Here is a 15,861-nt window from a genome sequence, read left to right as displayed (position 1 = left end):
CCCATCTGTCACACAGTGCTGGTGTCCTCATTTGTTCTTTTGTTGAATTAGTGCCTTGGGGAGGGATTTGATGTGAATTTATAATTCATTAAAGGGGGAACTCAATTCTTCAGCATATTTCATTGGTTAAAAAACACATACAGAATGACTCATATAAAAACATAAATTAATAAAACCAGATTCCACACCACATTGTGTTGTTTTATAAGAACATTGTAGACCAGTGTATTACAGAATTTCAAAAATCATTATCAACAGATGTTAAATGTGGTATTCTATTTAAAATCATGACGCCATAAAGTATAGTATTAGTGGTATGTACGTTTTTTCACGTAATTATAAATTATAATAAACAGCTGTTAAAAACCTTCTGTCATGATGTAAGATTCACAATGCCAATCTCCCAGTAACATAATGGTTTCTTATGCAGTGCCATCTGAGGGTATGAAGGGTAAGTAAAGTTATTATGTACTAGGGATGTCCCGATCTGATCTCAAAGATTGGTATTAGGGCTGATCACAGCATTATTTAACTGATCTGTATCGGCTTAATTGGGCTCAATCAAATCAAATTAAATCTAATCAAAGCAGCTTCACAGAATTCCAGTAAAGACAAAGTTTTGACATAAAATGTAAAAATGTAAAGACTGTAAATACCCCCAAGAGAGTAAGCCAGGGGCGACAGTAGCAAGGAAAAACTCCCTCACAGCCGAGGAAGAAACCTTGGGAGGAACCAAGGCTCACAAGGGGGGACCTATTTTCCTCTGGTCAGTCTACTGGTAATAATAGTTAGGAGTCCATGAAAATTTCAATGGGCAGCTCCAAGGCAAGTGGTGGTGGCTGAAGTGTGGGCAGTTGGTCTGAAGCATGGAGCAGGAGCTCGACAGTCATTCATCAGTGTCCAGCCAGGCAGGTGGGCGGTTGTTTACTTGGAAAAAAGTAGAGGGATGGAATTAGTTTTGATCTGTTTAGTATATGTAAAGCAGAAAATGTGAACATTTCCAGAGTGTGGCTAATGACTCTGCCAGATCTGACTATGACAGCTTTAACTAAAAAGAGAAAACCAGAAGGACACACAGACACAGGAGCATCCTGAAACACTGGCATCCCTCTGCTCCACCGTTGATAAACTTGAGTGATCGCGTGAAGTGGTAGGACGACAGCACCATCGTCTCAGTTTAATATAATTCCCTCCATTTAATAGTCTCCATGGACCCCTAGATCTGCCGCCTTTATCTATTGGGGAGCATTAATTACCAAAAGCCTGACTTAACAAATGAGCCAAGATTTGAAGATTGCGATTGTGTCTGAGTCCTGAACATTTTCTGGAAGATCGTTCCAGAGTTGAGGGGCTTTATAAGAAAAAGCTCTTCCCCCAGCTGAGGCCTTCTGAATTCTGGGAACTATTAAAAGTCCAGTACTCTGTGATCTGAGTAATCGTGGAGGCTTATAATAGGAAATAATATCTTGAAGGTATTCAGGAGCGAGCCCATGTAGGACTTTATACCTTAATAAAAGAATTTTGTAATCGATACAGAATTTAACAGGCAGCCAATGAAGTGATGATAGAACAGGACTGATATGTTCAAATTTTCTAGTTTTAGTGAGGACCCTGGCTGCAGCATTTTTAACTACTTGAAGTTTACTTAAATGTCTGCTGGTGCATCCTGACAGTAATGCAATACAATAGTCAAGCATTGAAGTAATAAATGAATGTACTAACACTTCTGTGTCCTGCAGGGATAAGGCATTTCTACTCTAGGCAATGTTCCAAAGAAATAAAAAAGCTGTCCTGGTGATACTGCCTATGTGCTGATTGAATGATAAATCCGGGTCAATTATGATGGCAAGATTTCATGCTGCTGAACTAGGTACAACTGGAAAGTCAGCAAGATTTAAAATTAAATCTGATAATTTATTTCTTGCCACTTTTGGACCCAGAAGCAGGACCTCTGATTTGTTATTTCTTGCTATTCAGTCCTATAAGTCCAATACTCTGTTTCTTCTAGACGGCAAGCTCAGACTCCATACCCATCCTGTGGCATACTTTGTAAATGATGCTGTGATCTGACCCAGCTGGCCACCGTAGTGGACACTTCTTTCTAACAGTTCCACACAAATGCACATTCCCACAAGTCTGATTCAGAGCTGGAGCATGAGGGGACGTCTGCAACCATCCCCTATTTGGACACTAAATGCCATGTTGTGATTTGGATCCATATAGGATGCCTTTATTCCTGTATTTTTGAGGTGAGACTGTTGAGAGCGTGATTTGTTTTAAACACACTGCTCTCCCTCAGCCAGAGGGAGGGGCAGATATTCCATGGCTCATAAACAGAGCATGCGCTACTAATTGGAACGCTTCATCACTGATATTAAGCAACTCAGCAGCCAATGGAATCACAGTCCTGCCTACAGGGGTTTGTTTTGTGGCTTCACTGAGAGAAACAGGTCAGTACTTAGAAAAATATAACTTATTTTAACACCTTAAGAATCTATATTTCATTTCTCCTTCAGTACATCTGTGATGACAATAAAGCGGGCTGACTTTTAGAATCAAAGAAAATTATAGATAAAACATAATGTTAAATTAATTATATTAGCTATTTGTAAAGATACCATTTGCTAACATTTTTATTAAAAAAATTAAGCAGTAGCTTCAATGCAGGCAATTTCTTTCTTAAAGTGAGATATTCTGTGTCGAGCAAATACACTAGGATAAGCTTACTTGGATTGTGCACTGTGTAACAGTACTATCTAGGTATCTTAGTATCAAATTGGGATGCGGTTTCGGCAGGTACTTGATCAGGACATCACCATTATGTACAGTAGAGTAAGGAGGCTTCAAATGCAATTCTGCATTGAGGAATGTTTTCTTTTACTGTTTGACAATTCAAGTTTGGCACAAAGTGGTGAGCCACAATGCAAGCACTGTATTCTTAATTTGTTTATATTTACAAAATCCAATTGCATAGTTCAGTGAAAAGATTGGAAATCTGCTTTTCTGCTTTTGTCACCAAATTTTCAGCATTATTAACTCATATTTTTTTCCTTTTTTAGTTGGCTTTTGGACATTTGCTTGTGTCTCTCCATTTAATTTCCTTTCGAACGTTCACTTATTAATACAGTTCCCAAGAATGAAATTTCAAATGACAGAAAACTCAAGAGAAAAAGTCAGATAATTTTAGAATCTAACCACATGGCATTTAATCTTAAAGCCTGCCCGGAGGTTGTCATGTCTTAAGAGCCTACACAGTTGCCAATTTGAGTGGATTAAAGATTCACATTTTTCTTTTAGCTAAAATAGAAAAATCTGTTAGTGTTTCTTGTTTTGGATTAAGCATTCATTCAGCAGTTCCAGTTTTTGTGTGAGAAGAAAAGCATCAAGTGTTCATTAAAAGACCTAATCTAATTGGGCATTAAATCAGAATTTGGATTGGGGTGCCAATCACAAAATAAAGCTCTCCAGGTCTATTGCTTTTGGAAAATATTGGTGTAGATGGTAAGAAGAAATATGACTGTACTTTTCTGGGATTAGGACCACGCCCAAATTCCTTCCCTCAGCCCTATATATGACCTGCAAACTCATGTCATTTCCATGTCGAACATACACTTGGATCACGAGACGGAGATTGACTCCACTGCTTCGCAATGTGAGCTTGCTCCTCCGCTCTGGGTTAGATTCTGCTGGTTCTCTTCCTGATAATTGGAGCCACGTTCAGCCTTTATCAAGCCCACCGGCTCCAGTACAGCCTTAGTTTCTGCTTCTCTTTCAGCATTCAGACTGAACCCCACCTCTCTATATATTGTCGACTTGCAGCCTAGCCTCCTATTCCCCACTTTTTTGGATAAACAACTATGCGACTGCCTCCTGCATCATGGGACCTGCATCATTGCTCCTGCTTCTCGCTTCATCTGCTCTAAACTAGCACCAGTGACACGCACCAGTCTTTCCCGCTCCAGATCCACTCTCTCCTGTTTGTCTTACTCTCACTGCAACCGGCCTCCTGAGTGAACCCCAAATCTTCCTCTGGCGCCTGTGGGCATCTTCAAGCCTCTCTTTACCTCCATCTCTGGCTAGAGATGGGACTGCCTTGTGTTTGAGGAATGTGATCAGCTGTTGTCATTCTTGCTTCCCCACTGCTCCCACTGCTACAAGCGTTGAAGCGCACCTGCTACAGCACAGACTGTTCTCCTGCTTATCTTCCCCATGTGACCTGCATGAAACCCACTCTACTTCCACTGCTGGCATGTGGCCTTGAGCCTCCCATTCCTCCTCTCTGGCTAAACAGCCACGGTGCTCCAGTTAAGTGCTCCAAACTTTAGCTTTTTCAGCTAATGAGAGGAACCTTCCCAATCTATCGCCGATCTACTCATCATCCCACCTTCTTTCTTTATCATCACACCCCCCTTCCATTTATCACCCCACATGTGTCGCTTCATGCCCCAAACTTTCCAGCTTGAACCCCTCCAAACCCTCGACCAAATTGCCTCTCAACCTGACCATTCTGTAGCACCTAATGACCAGTATTCCTGTAATTCTTAGAGTACGGCTTCATACGCATTCACAAGCCACCCTGAACTTCCCAAAAAGTTCACCTGTCTGTTTCTACATTTATGGGCAAAATCTGTGCTAGCAAATTTTACATTATTTCTTAAAGCCACAGAAAATTAATGTGTGGTGCATATACGCTACTTAATACAATATCCTGCCATTTACTGAAATCTTGCCATTCAAATTATCTTACAGTATTTAAGGGAATTGCAAGTCTGTTTACATCAACAAGTGTTCACATAAAAGAGTACATTCAGTTGCAAATGATTTAAAGATATATCAAAGCCTTAATTTGAAGACGTTTGCTTTTAAAGGCCTTGTAAAAAGATCTTTCAGGATATAGGAATTATTTCACTTTGATTCTCATCCATCAGGAAGGCTCGTTTTCTTACCCATTCATTCATTCATTCATTCATTCATTCATTCATTCTGTCAGCCAGTCATTTGTTCACCCATTCATTCATTCATTCGCCCATTCATCATTCATTCATTTTCTATAAACTAACCCTGTATGCGCATTTTATTTGGAGCCTACCAAGACTAATTGGACAAAGCAGGAACTGGGGTTCATTTATTGTACAAAAATTTGTTTGCACATGATTCTCCTACCTATATCTTAATGAAATAAAAAATGACATTTAAAAGTTGGGAATAAAAAATTAAATGAAATAATAAATAAATAACAAAAATGAAGTGTAGATCAATATGCAAACCAAATGTTCATAACCAATTCATCATCTAGCAAAAATGTTAATAATATATAATCCTTTTTTTATCATTGAGATTGTCATTGCATATACAATTCTGTATAATATTTTGATGATTTGTTCCCATTGCTATATCACATTCTAAGTAATTTTTAGGATTCGAAATATTATTCAACAAAATATTTGAAGCCTGTGAGGCATTAGCATCATTCATTATTTCTGTAACCGCTTATACAATTCAGGGTCATGAATGGTCTGGAGCTTACCCCGAATTTACTGGTTGGAAGGCTGGAACACACCCAGGATAGGGTGCCAGTCCATCTCAGGGCACCACACACTCACAGCTATAGACATATTTGCCAATGTATTTTTTTTCAGACTGTGACAAGAAACTAGAGCACATGGAAGAAACTCACACAGACATGGGGAGAAGGCACAAAATTCCTCATAGACAGTCCTCCAAGTTGGGGCTTAAGTCCACAACCTCAGCACTCTGGAACTTTGTGAAAGCCCTGTGAAATTATCTGTTGAATGACATACCACCCCAATATTAACATCACATTAGCATAAATGTAGTTAATATTTTAATACTATTTTGATGTCTGTTGACCATCAGATGTATATATATTATTCCATATAAATATTCCACGCATTTGACTAACTGCTTTATATTTATATGTGATTTATATGTGTATTCTTATTATATTTCCCACACCCTCCCCTCAAGTTAGTCAATTAGAATGTGGGAAATGTGCATAAACCAATCAGAACTTTGAACCCACCCAGCTGTATCATCTCTTCTTACCTCAGTTCAGTCAGAGGTCAAATAACATACCTTGCACACACTTAGTCTGGAACACATGAGACTTTTAACATGAAACCACTAGATCACTAATCTGTATTATAATAATACATATGAAAATATAAAATTTCAGTAATTTATATCAGCTTTAATGTATTTAAATAAATACCAAAAATATGTGAAAAAAGTGAAAAAGTGGAAGAATTTGTCCCACAGATAGTATTCCTGCCATATAATATGTTACTAAAACTCAGTGTTTGGAACAGGGCCAAGGACATAGCAAGGCCCAGCATGCGTGAGAGGAGTGGAAAAGTTTAGTCAGGGCAAGCACAAGGAGGAGGAGCTTGTGTTCTTTCTCTGACACACACTTTGCTCTTGACAAGATCAAGATCAAGCTGTCCTTGTCCTTCTGCCTGGAATTCCTCTGCTTTTCCATTTTTTTATTACATGAATTGGCTTCATGTCTTTGTTACAGTTTTACATAAATGTTCTCCATTTCTTTTCTCTCTTCCTGTCTTGTAAAATATGTTCAAAATGTAAACCAAAGCAGCTGACAGGAATTAAATGACTACTCTTTTGAAGGTCATTGTAATGTCCCACTGTTCTTTCCCTTCCTGCACACTTGTTAAGCTGTAGACAGTACACAATGTCTTTCACTCTTAAAAAAGAACTAAGGTACCAAGAATATTTGTTTGGAACCATGCAGTAAAACTGCTTATTATTTCTTAATATTAACATTAAAATATTTTCATTTAGTTCATACATACATAAACATTTCTTAAATAAAAAGCAATGGTTCTTACTTAAATATCAAAAATACATTTTATCTTTTGGAATGATGTTATAGACAAACCTCCCTGTCAAAAGAACTGAATTCATTTTGCAATTTTTAAAAAACGGAACTCCTGCTATCACACACAATACCACCAACAAAGGGGTGGGAGTGACTGTAAGGACAAGTTAGGTGATGTTAACCACTGCCTCTTTTTGCATTGCTGCAGCCTCATGCAGTGTAGAAGAGCAGTGACTACCCAGGTACATCACATCAGCTGACAAATGCCTTTGCTGGGTGGCAATCAGGGGATGGGGCAATCAGAGGGGGCCTCGCAGAAAGCAAAGTATGGTAACACTTTAAATTACAGCCTACTAATTACTGGGTACGTACAGGGTATGTACCTGTTAAGTAAGCTAAGGAAAAAATAAAATAAGTACTGAGTAAGGAAATGGTAGATAGTAGAAATATGTGGTTATTACTGTGTATGTTAAAAATACCTCAAATACCTTACAAATAAGGCACGTAACTACATTCCAAGTCCATTGAACTTCTAAGCATAATTATACATTACAAAATTTAATTACAAGTATGACAGTTTATGGAAGTGAATATTACTTTTTTTACGTCATTTTTATAAATATGGAATGCAGCTACTATTTGAACAAACTTATTTACAGTGCACATACAGGGAAGGACAGGGTCAGGTACTTTCATTACAGCAACTAGTCAGAGAAAATAAATGTGCACACTCCAGACATACCTTTAAGTGTTATTTTAGCACAGCTTAGTGCCCGATACTTTCCTGTAACTTGCCCTAAATTACCCTGTAACACAGGCAGTATGAGCTGTAAATTAAAGTGTAGCTTAGTACCTGGTACTTTACTGTAATGTAATGTACCCTGACATATATCTACAGACCCATTCCAAAAAATTTGAATATCATGGAAAAGTTGATTCATTTCCATAATTCCATTCCAAATGTTAAACTTTCATAGATTATAGATGCAGGGCCCACAATTTAAACAATTTCAAGTATTTATTTGTTTATTTTCACATAATTTGGGCTTCCAGATCATAAAATGATTTCAAGTCAGATTATGAAAACAGGATTTCAAAAATTAGAATACTATGGAGAAATCAGCCCAAATTCTCAGTTTTTGCAGAAAAAAAGAAATTAGGATCACACCAAATCAGTTAAAATATGGCACTTTCAAAACAATATGTCAATCTTCAATAATTGGTTGGGAATTCCTTTGCTTTAATCACTGCCTCGATGTGATGTGGCATTGAAGCAATCAGCCTGTGGCATTGCCTGGGAGTTATGGAAGCCTAGATTTCCTTGATGCTTGCTGTCAGCTTTTCTTTGTTTTTGGGTCTGGTGGCCCTCATTTTCCTCTTGAGAATACTAGATTCTGTAGATTCTCAATGGGGTTTAGGTCCCGAGTTGGCTGGCCAGTCAAGCACTGTGATGGCATTGGCATCAAACCAGGCTTTGGCTTCTGGCGGCATGGGCAGGGGCCAGGTCCTGCTGGAAGATGAAATCTCCTTCTCATCTGCTCAGTACAGATCCTCAGCAGAAGGAATCATGAAGTCCTCTAAAACATTCTGATAGGCTGTTGCGGTGACCTTGGATTTAAGAAACCAGAGTTTACCAACACCTGCACCAGACATTGCATGCCAAATCATGACTGACTGTGGATATTTCACACTGGACCTCAAGCAGTTTGGGTTCTGTTCCTCACCCATCTTCCTCCAAACCCTTGGATCTTGATTCCCGAATGAAAGGCACACTTTACTTTCATCAGAAAAGAGGACTTTGGACCACTGGCCAACGGTCCAGCCCTTCTTCTCTTTGGCCCAGTTGAGATGCTTCCTATGTTGGCTCAGGTTCAGAAGTGGCTTGACCTGAGGAACCCGACAATGTTAGCCCATCTCCCGGATGCTTCTGAATGTGGTGGTTTTTGAAGCTGTGACTCCTGCCTCCTTCCACTCTTTCTGGATCTCTGCCAGATCCTTGAATCTTCTCTTGATGATAGTCCGCTGAAGCCCACTGTCATCTCTTTTGCTGGTGCTTCTTCTCCTGCCACATTTTGTCCTTCCACTAGACTTTCCATTGATATGCTGGACACAGTACTCTGTGAACAGCCAGCCTCCTTAGCTATGAACCTTTGTGGCATACCCATCCTATGGAGGGTATCAATGATGGTCACACTCAGTTTAAAACATTCATACCCTGCAAAATTGTGGCTGATTTCTCCACAGTATTCAATTTTTTTGAAATCCTGTTTTCGTGGGTTTTATGAGCTGGAAGTCCAAATTATGTCAAAATAAACAAATAAATACTTGAAATTGTTTAAATTGTGGGCCCTGCATCTATAATCTATGAAAGTTTAACTTTTTGAATGGAATTATGGAAATTAATCAACTTTTCCATGATATTCTAATTTTTTGGAATGGATCTGTATATCAATCAAAAATCAAATTGCTCTGTAGTCACTGAGGCTTCACAAGTCCTATGTTTAGTTTCCCCACATAGGGCTATATTTAAGAATGTAACTGTACTTGTACAAATTGCAGACTGTGAGACACAGATTGAGATATATTCATTTGTAAACAGTGAAACATATGTGACTTGTGTTTAATTTGTAGATTAACATTTATGCATTTGTTAAGTATTTTCAGACAAATCTTTCTCCATATTTAAGTACCCTGTAATATAGGCAGTGAGGACTGTAAATAAAATTGTGGCTTAGTACCCAGTACTTTCCTGTAAGTATCCCTTAAGTACCCTGTAATATAGGCAGTGCAGGCTGCAAATTATGATGTAGCTTAGTACACTGTACTTTCTTGTAATGAACCACTAAGTATAGCTTAGTACCCTGTATAATGTAAAGTAAGCTGCGTGGGCTGTAAACTGAAGTCGCAGGAATCTGAATTTAATGTAGCACCCTCTCTGTAAATTAAAGCTAAAAATATGCTTAGCATGAACTATATATACTACTAAGTAGTATAAGTACAAGATGTACACAACATGAACTCATAAGTTGTCACGACCGGACAGAGAGCCCACACTTGCAGATCACAGTAAAAATGAATTATATACCAACGTTATATACCAACAGGCGTACTCAAAAAACAGGCAGAGTCCAGAACCTGAGAAAACCAACACGAGGCAAAATTAATAAACCATAAAGACAAACAAGGAGTAGGCAACAGGATAAGAGGACAGACAGGCTTCTAGAGAACGCTTTGGATGCTAGGACGAACCACGGCATTACTCCGGGGAAATGACTGGGGTATATATAAGGAGACAAACAGGTGTGCATGATTAGAATTCAGGTGAATGGGAACGGTGTAGGGTCATGTGATCATCTAAGGCATTCTGGGAGTCCTGAGAAGCAGGCGTGACATAAGTATTAAACCTACATGACCTGAACATAAGGCTATCAACACATTTTTTAAATAAATAAATAAATAAATTACTCAGTTACAAAATAATAAATTTTTGACCAGCGAAATCAAAACATGACACATTGCAATTTTTAATTGTAACAGAAAAATTTGTCAACAAAGACTCTGCATCCAGCCCACTAAAACACAATCTGTGTACATAAACTCCAACCAAAGCTTTATCTGCTTCTTTTCTTTAATTAGCCCACCAGAAAAACACACAAAAAACATCCATCCATCCATTGTCTGTAACCGCTTATCCGGTTCACTTTTGAGTCACCAATCCACCTACCAAACTGTGTTTTTGGACTGTGGGAGGAATGCGGAGCACCCAAAGTAAACCCACGCGGACAAGAGGAGAACACACCACACTCCTCATAGACTGTCACCTGGAGGGGGATTGAAACCACAACCTCCAGGTCCTTGGAGCTGTGTGACTATATGCCGCCCCAATAAAAAATACATACAAACTCAAAAATATTATATTCTGTTTATTTTTCTTCCTCTATTTCTTTACCTGCTTCATTCTGTGGGACAGATCAGATGGCACATACCCTAAAACAAAAGTAATTGTTGACATAATAGACACCCAGTGTTCATAGATATTATTAGAACAGGAATACTGGATATTGGCTTATCAGGAAAAAATATGCCCCATTCAAATTTTATACAGGTTTACACAAACAATTGTAGTTACATGCCTTGTTTGTAAAATGTTTGTAATATACCTGGTAATAAAAGTATACATCTGCTGTCATACCCTTAACTGTACTTATTTTTTACACCTAAGAGGTGTTTCTATGTAAAATGGCTGTAAGAACCACTTACTTACTCTTTACATATTTTATCTTACGACTTACTAAACAGGTACTTACTCTGTACTTATGCCTTATTTGTAAAATGTTTGTAAGATACCCAGTAATTTTATTACTGAATTATTACTTTATTACAGAAATTTCTAGTCTCATACCCTTTACTTATTCAGTACTGATTTCATCTTACACCTTACGTAACAGGTACTTATTCTGTACTAACAGTGTGCCTTATTTGTAAAATGTTTGTAAGATACTAGTAGTAACAGTAATAAACACATATTTCTACTATCACACAGTACTTTCTCAGTACTTATTTTATCCTCAGCTTACTTAACAGGTACTTTCTTACCCAGTAATTAGCAGGCTGTAATGTAAAGTGTTACCCACACTATTACTGGGGAACAAACCAGGGATCAAACTGGCAATGTCCTAAAGATAAGGCTAATGCTAAGGCCACCTTTTTATTAGGTAGACAAAAAAGAAGTGTGAAGAATTTTTGTGTTTTCTAGAATCTACTCATAAAGGAGATATTCCATCCAATTAATGCAACCTTTGTACATTTTAAAGAACCTCCATATGTAAAATGCAAATATTTCAGATTTTCTAGAGAATAAAAAATGGAACAGAACCGTTATAATATATGAATTTTTTTTAAACATCTAAAATGGCTTTAAAGTCTCATACTGTCATCTCTTTTTCAAAGATGGTTCTTTAGGGAAACAAAATGCACCTTATTTCTAAGCCAAATTCATTTTGGCACCTTATTTTTAAGCATGTAGGTTTACTGATGCACCTTTCTCTGTAAAAATAGAGATAATTTGTATTATCATAAAGGGATATTCATTATAATCCCTTATCAAATTTAGGGTCGCTGTGGGTCCAGGGCCTACCCAAAATCATTGGGCACAAGGCAGGAACACACCCTGGAGGGAGCACCTGTCCTTTGCAGGGAAACACACACACACCTAGACGACCACCTGAGAGTAGCCAATTCATGTATCTATTTGTGTTTTTGAACCATAGGAGGAAACTGGAGCACCCTAAGGAAACCCACACAGACATGGGGAGAACACACCAAACTTCATATGAAAACCATAATGATCAAAGCTCCAAGAAACCAGTGTGGGTCTGAAGAAAGCCTTTCAAAAAAACATTCACATGCCTACAATTAATTTGTAGCACTAAAACAGCATATGAAGGTCAGTTGAAGAAAGGCATAGCTGATCTGAGAGCAAATTCTGGACACTCACAAAATGGTCCACATGTCAATGGCTTAATGCATGTCAGAAGCTTTAACATCTGTGACAGTGCAGCCAGGGTCAAACGTAATCCTCCCATTGATGAAATCAGATTATGGTGCAAAAATCAACCGGACATTGGAATGCACTCTGTTGCCAGTGACACGCAGGCATTTTAAGTCTCTAATATATGGTGAAGTATGAAGTACACATGTTTAGACAATCAGTGAAAAAAAATCACATTATGGATAGTAACACCAAACACAGAAGGCTGCTTATTGCTTGTAAAATCTCCAGATTAAATGAGGGTGATCTAGAAGGGCCGTAGGTGAATGAATGAAGCATAAAGGAGGTTGGATGATGAGAACAGAGGAGGACAGGCAGCATGATGGCTGGGGGAAGGGCAGAGAGAGAGAGGGGGGGGGGAGAGAGAGAGAGAGGGGGAGAGAGAAAATGGAGTGCATGCATGAGTATCCACACACAAGGGATTATGATTGTGTAATCACATACTGCGTGTGCAGTGTATGTGTAATACGCATTACTCATTGCACCACAGAACACATTTCCACATCGCTTGGAAATTCCATTCTCTATATTGAGGACATGGCTTGGAAAATGAATCCTAAGCAGGCTATGTTTTCACTAACAGTGATGATGCATGAGGCAGGAGATCACGCCATATGAATGTCTCTCTGTTCACACTGACTTCAAACTCCCATCCATGGGACCTTGCTCCTAGTGCTCTATGATTGTGAATAGAGTGGACACTCATTTCACTTTCTGTTTCCAACAAACAGAGTGCAAGTCATGATTAAAAATATCTGGAAGGGTCTTTCTCCCTAGACATTCCTGCCTAAATTTGGACTAGCGTTTAAATGTTCTTATTAAGCATGATTCTATACCATAATTTCACTGTTACGCAGACAACACACAATTGTACGTATCAGCCAAGCCCGATGACAAATACAGATTAAAGAAAATAGAGGACTGTGTAAAAGACATGAAAGGCTGGATGTTGCGTAACTTCCTCCTTTTAAACAGTAACAAAAAAAAGGTCCTGCTTTTGGGTCCAAAGGTGGCAAGAAATAAATTAACAGATTTAGTTTAAAATCTTGCTGACCTTCCAGTTAAACCTGATTCAGCAGCAAAAAATCTTGGTACTACAAATGACACGGATTTGTCATTCAATCAACACATAGGCAGTGTCACTGGAACAGCTTTTTTACATCTTTGCAACATTGCCAAGATAAGAAACGCCTTATCCCTATATGACGCAAAAACATTAGTACATTCCTTTATTACTTCAAGGCCACACTATTGTAACGCACTACTGTCAGGATGCACCAGAAGACATTTAAGTAAACTTCAACTAGTTCAAAATGCTGCAGCCAGGGTCCTTACTATAAAATTTGAACATATCAGTCCAGTTCTGTCATCATTCCATTGGATGCCTGTTGAATTCCATATCGATTACAAAGATCTGTTATTAACGTATAAAGTCCTCCATGGGCTCACTCCTGAATACCTTCAAGCTTCTATTTTGAGAGTGCTGGACTTTTAGTAGTTCCCAGAATTCAGAAGGCCTCAGCTGGGGAAGAGCTTTTTCTTATAAAGCCCCCCAACTCTGGAATGATCTTCCAGAAAATGGATGAGAGCTCCGTTACAGCCACACTGTGTGTTGCCCTGTGAAAGACTGGCACCCCCTCTTGGATGTGTTCCCACCTTGCGCCCAGTGATTCCAGGTAGGCTCTGGACCCACCATGAACCTGAACTGGATAAGCAGTTACAGATAATGAATGAATGAATGAATGAGCAGAGGAGGTTAGGTCCCCCATTGTGAGCCTTGGTTCCTCCCAAGGTTTCTTCCTCAGCTCTGATGCAGTTTACCCTTACCACCGTCGCCCTTGGCTTGCTCACTGGGAAGATTTTTTTTACATTCTTTACATTTTTACATTTCATGTCAAAACTTTGTCTTTACCGGAATTCTATGAAGCTGCTTTGTGACAACATCTATACAAGCGCTATACAATAAATTTGCATATCTCTGAGAGAATTCATGATTTTGTGGTTTTCATCCAGTGTTCTCTCTCTTCAGTACTCATTATGCACTACATATGTGTGTCAACCATTAGGAATTCCCTTCCACCCCCAACTCCAGTGCCATAGTGATGAATCTGTTTTCCCCTGATGTAGAAGCTAAATTCAGACAAGATATTCTGCTTCGGTGCAGGAACATTAGCTGTATTTCTGTAGTGAAAATCCAAGCATGGACCCATAATCATTTCATAAATTCGTTGTCTGTGAAAACAGATCGTTGCTGCAACCAAAAGTACAAAGTATCTTTATCATGCAAAGGAAAAAAAACCCACAAATAATAATTAGGATCCGTAAACACCACCCTCTGAATGAAAAAGGTTAACGCTTTATTGAAATTAGTGTTGAGTTAAGAAATAGTGATTAGGTGGTTAGCCAGAGTTTATTAAAAAGGTAGAACCATGGGACAAAGTGTAAAGAGAGAGAGATAGAAAAAGGGGACACAGCCACAACTGCACCAGGGCCCTATGAAAACTTGCTGTTGCTAGGCAACCTTTTCTTCATGCCTGAGACACAGCTTTAAAAAGTATCACATGGAATCCATGAGGCTAAATTTTCTCTTTGATGAAAGCTCACATCTCAGCTAAAGAGCAGTCATTGAGACACTGTTTTTCTTGGGAGTGTTTTAAAGATGACTCTCAGCCACTTTCTGAGGAAATACAGAATTACCTGCCCAGAGTATTACAGATAATATTTACAGTCACCTTGGTTTTGTACCCATGCATAGAAAGGTTCAATAAAAACATGAGCTTTACTATTACATTGACAATGCACTGATCAGACTCAACTGTAAAAACACTGACAGGTGAAGTGCATAACAATGGTTATGTCAATACAGTGGCACCTGTCAAGTGGTGGGATAAATGAAACTCCATGTTTCTCAGCCCTAGTTCTGGAGGCACCCTGTCTGGTCTTTTTTTTCGAGGTTTCCCTGTTTTAACACACTAACTCATTCCTTGTTCATTAACTGATTAGTTTAATCAAGTGTGTTGGAAGAAGGGAAAGCAGTAAATGTGCAGGGCAGGGTGCCTCCAAAACCACGGTTGAGAACTCAAACCAAAGAGATTGGTGATAACTGATTAAACATATCTGAATTAGAGCTAGTAGAAAAACTAGCACATAGATGGACATGGGATAATCAGCAATTGTTCAATGAAAAACTAAAAGAACCTTTCACATATGAAAAATAAATAAATAAAGTGGAATTAAAGAAATGAAAATGTAAATGTATGTAAAAATGTTAAGTATGTTATGTATGTTAAAAATAAATAAATTATATTTACATACATTCATTTAATAATTCATTCATTATCTGTAACCTCTTATCCAGTTCAGGGTCGCGGTGTGTCTGGAGCCTACACAAAATCATTGGGCTCAAGGCAGGAACACACTCTGGAGGTGGCGCCAGTCCTTCACAGGGCAACAC

The sequence above is a fragment of the Hoplias malabaricus genome, chromosome 2 (assembly GCF_029633855.1).
Source record: "Hoplias malabaricus isolate fHopMal1 chromosome 2, fHopMal1.hap1, whole genome shotgun sequence".
Taxonomy (NCBI): Eukaryota; Metazoa; Chordata; class Actinopteri; order Characiformes; family Erythrinidae; genus Hoplias; species Hoplias malabaricus.
This window is presented reverse-complemented; position numbering follows the sequence as displayed.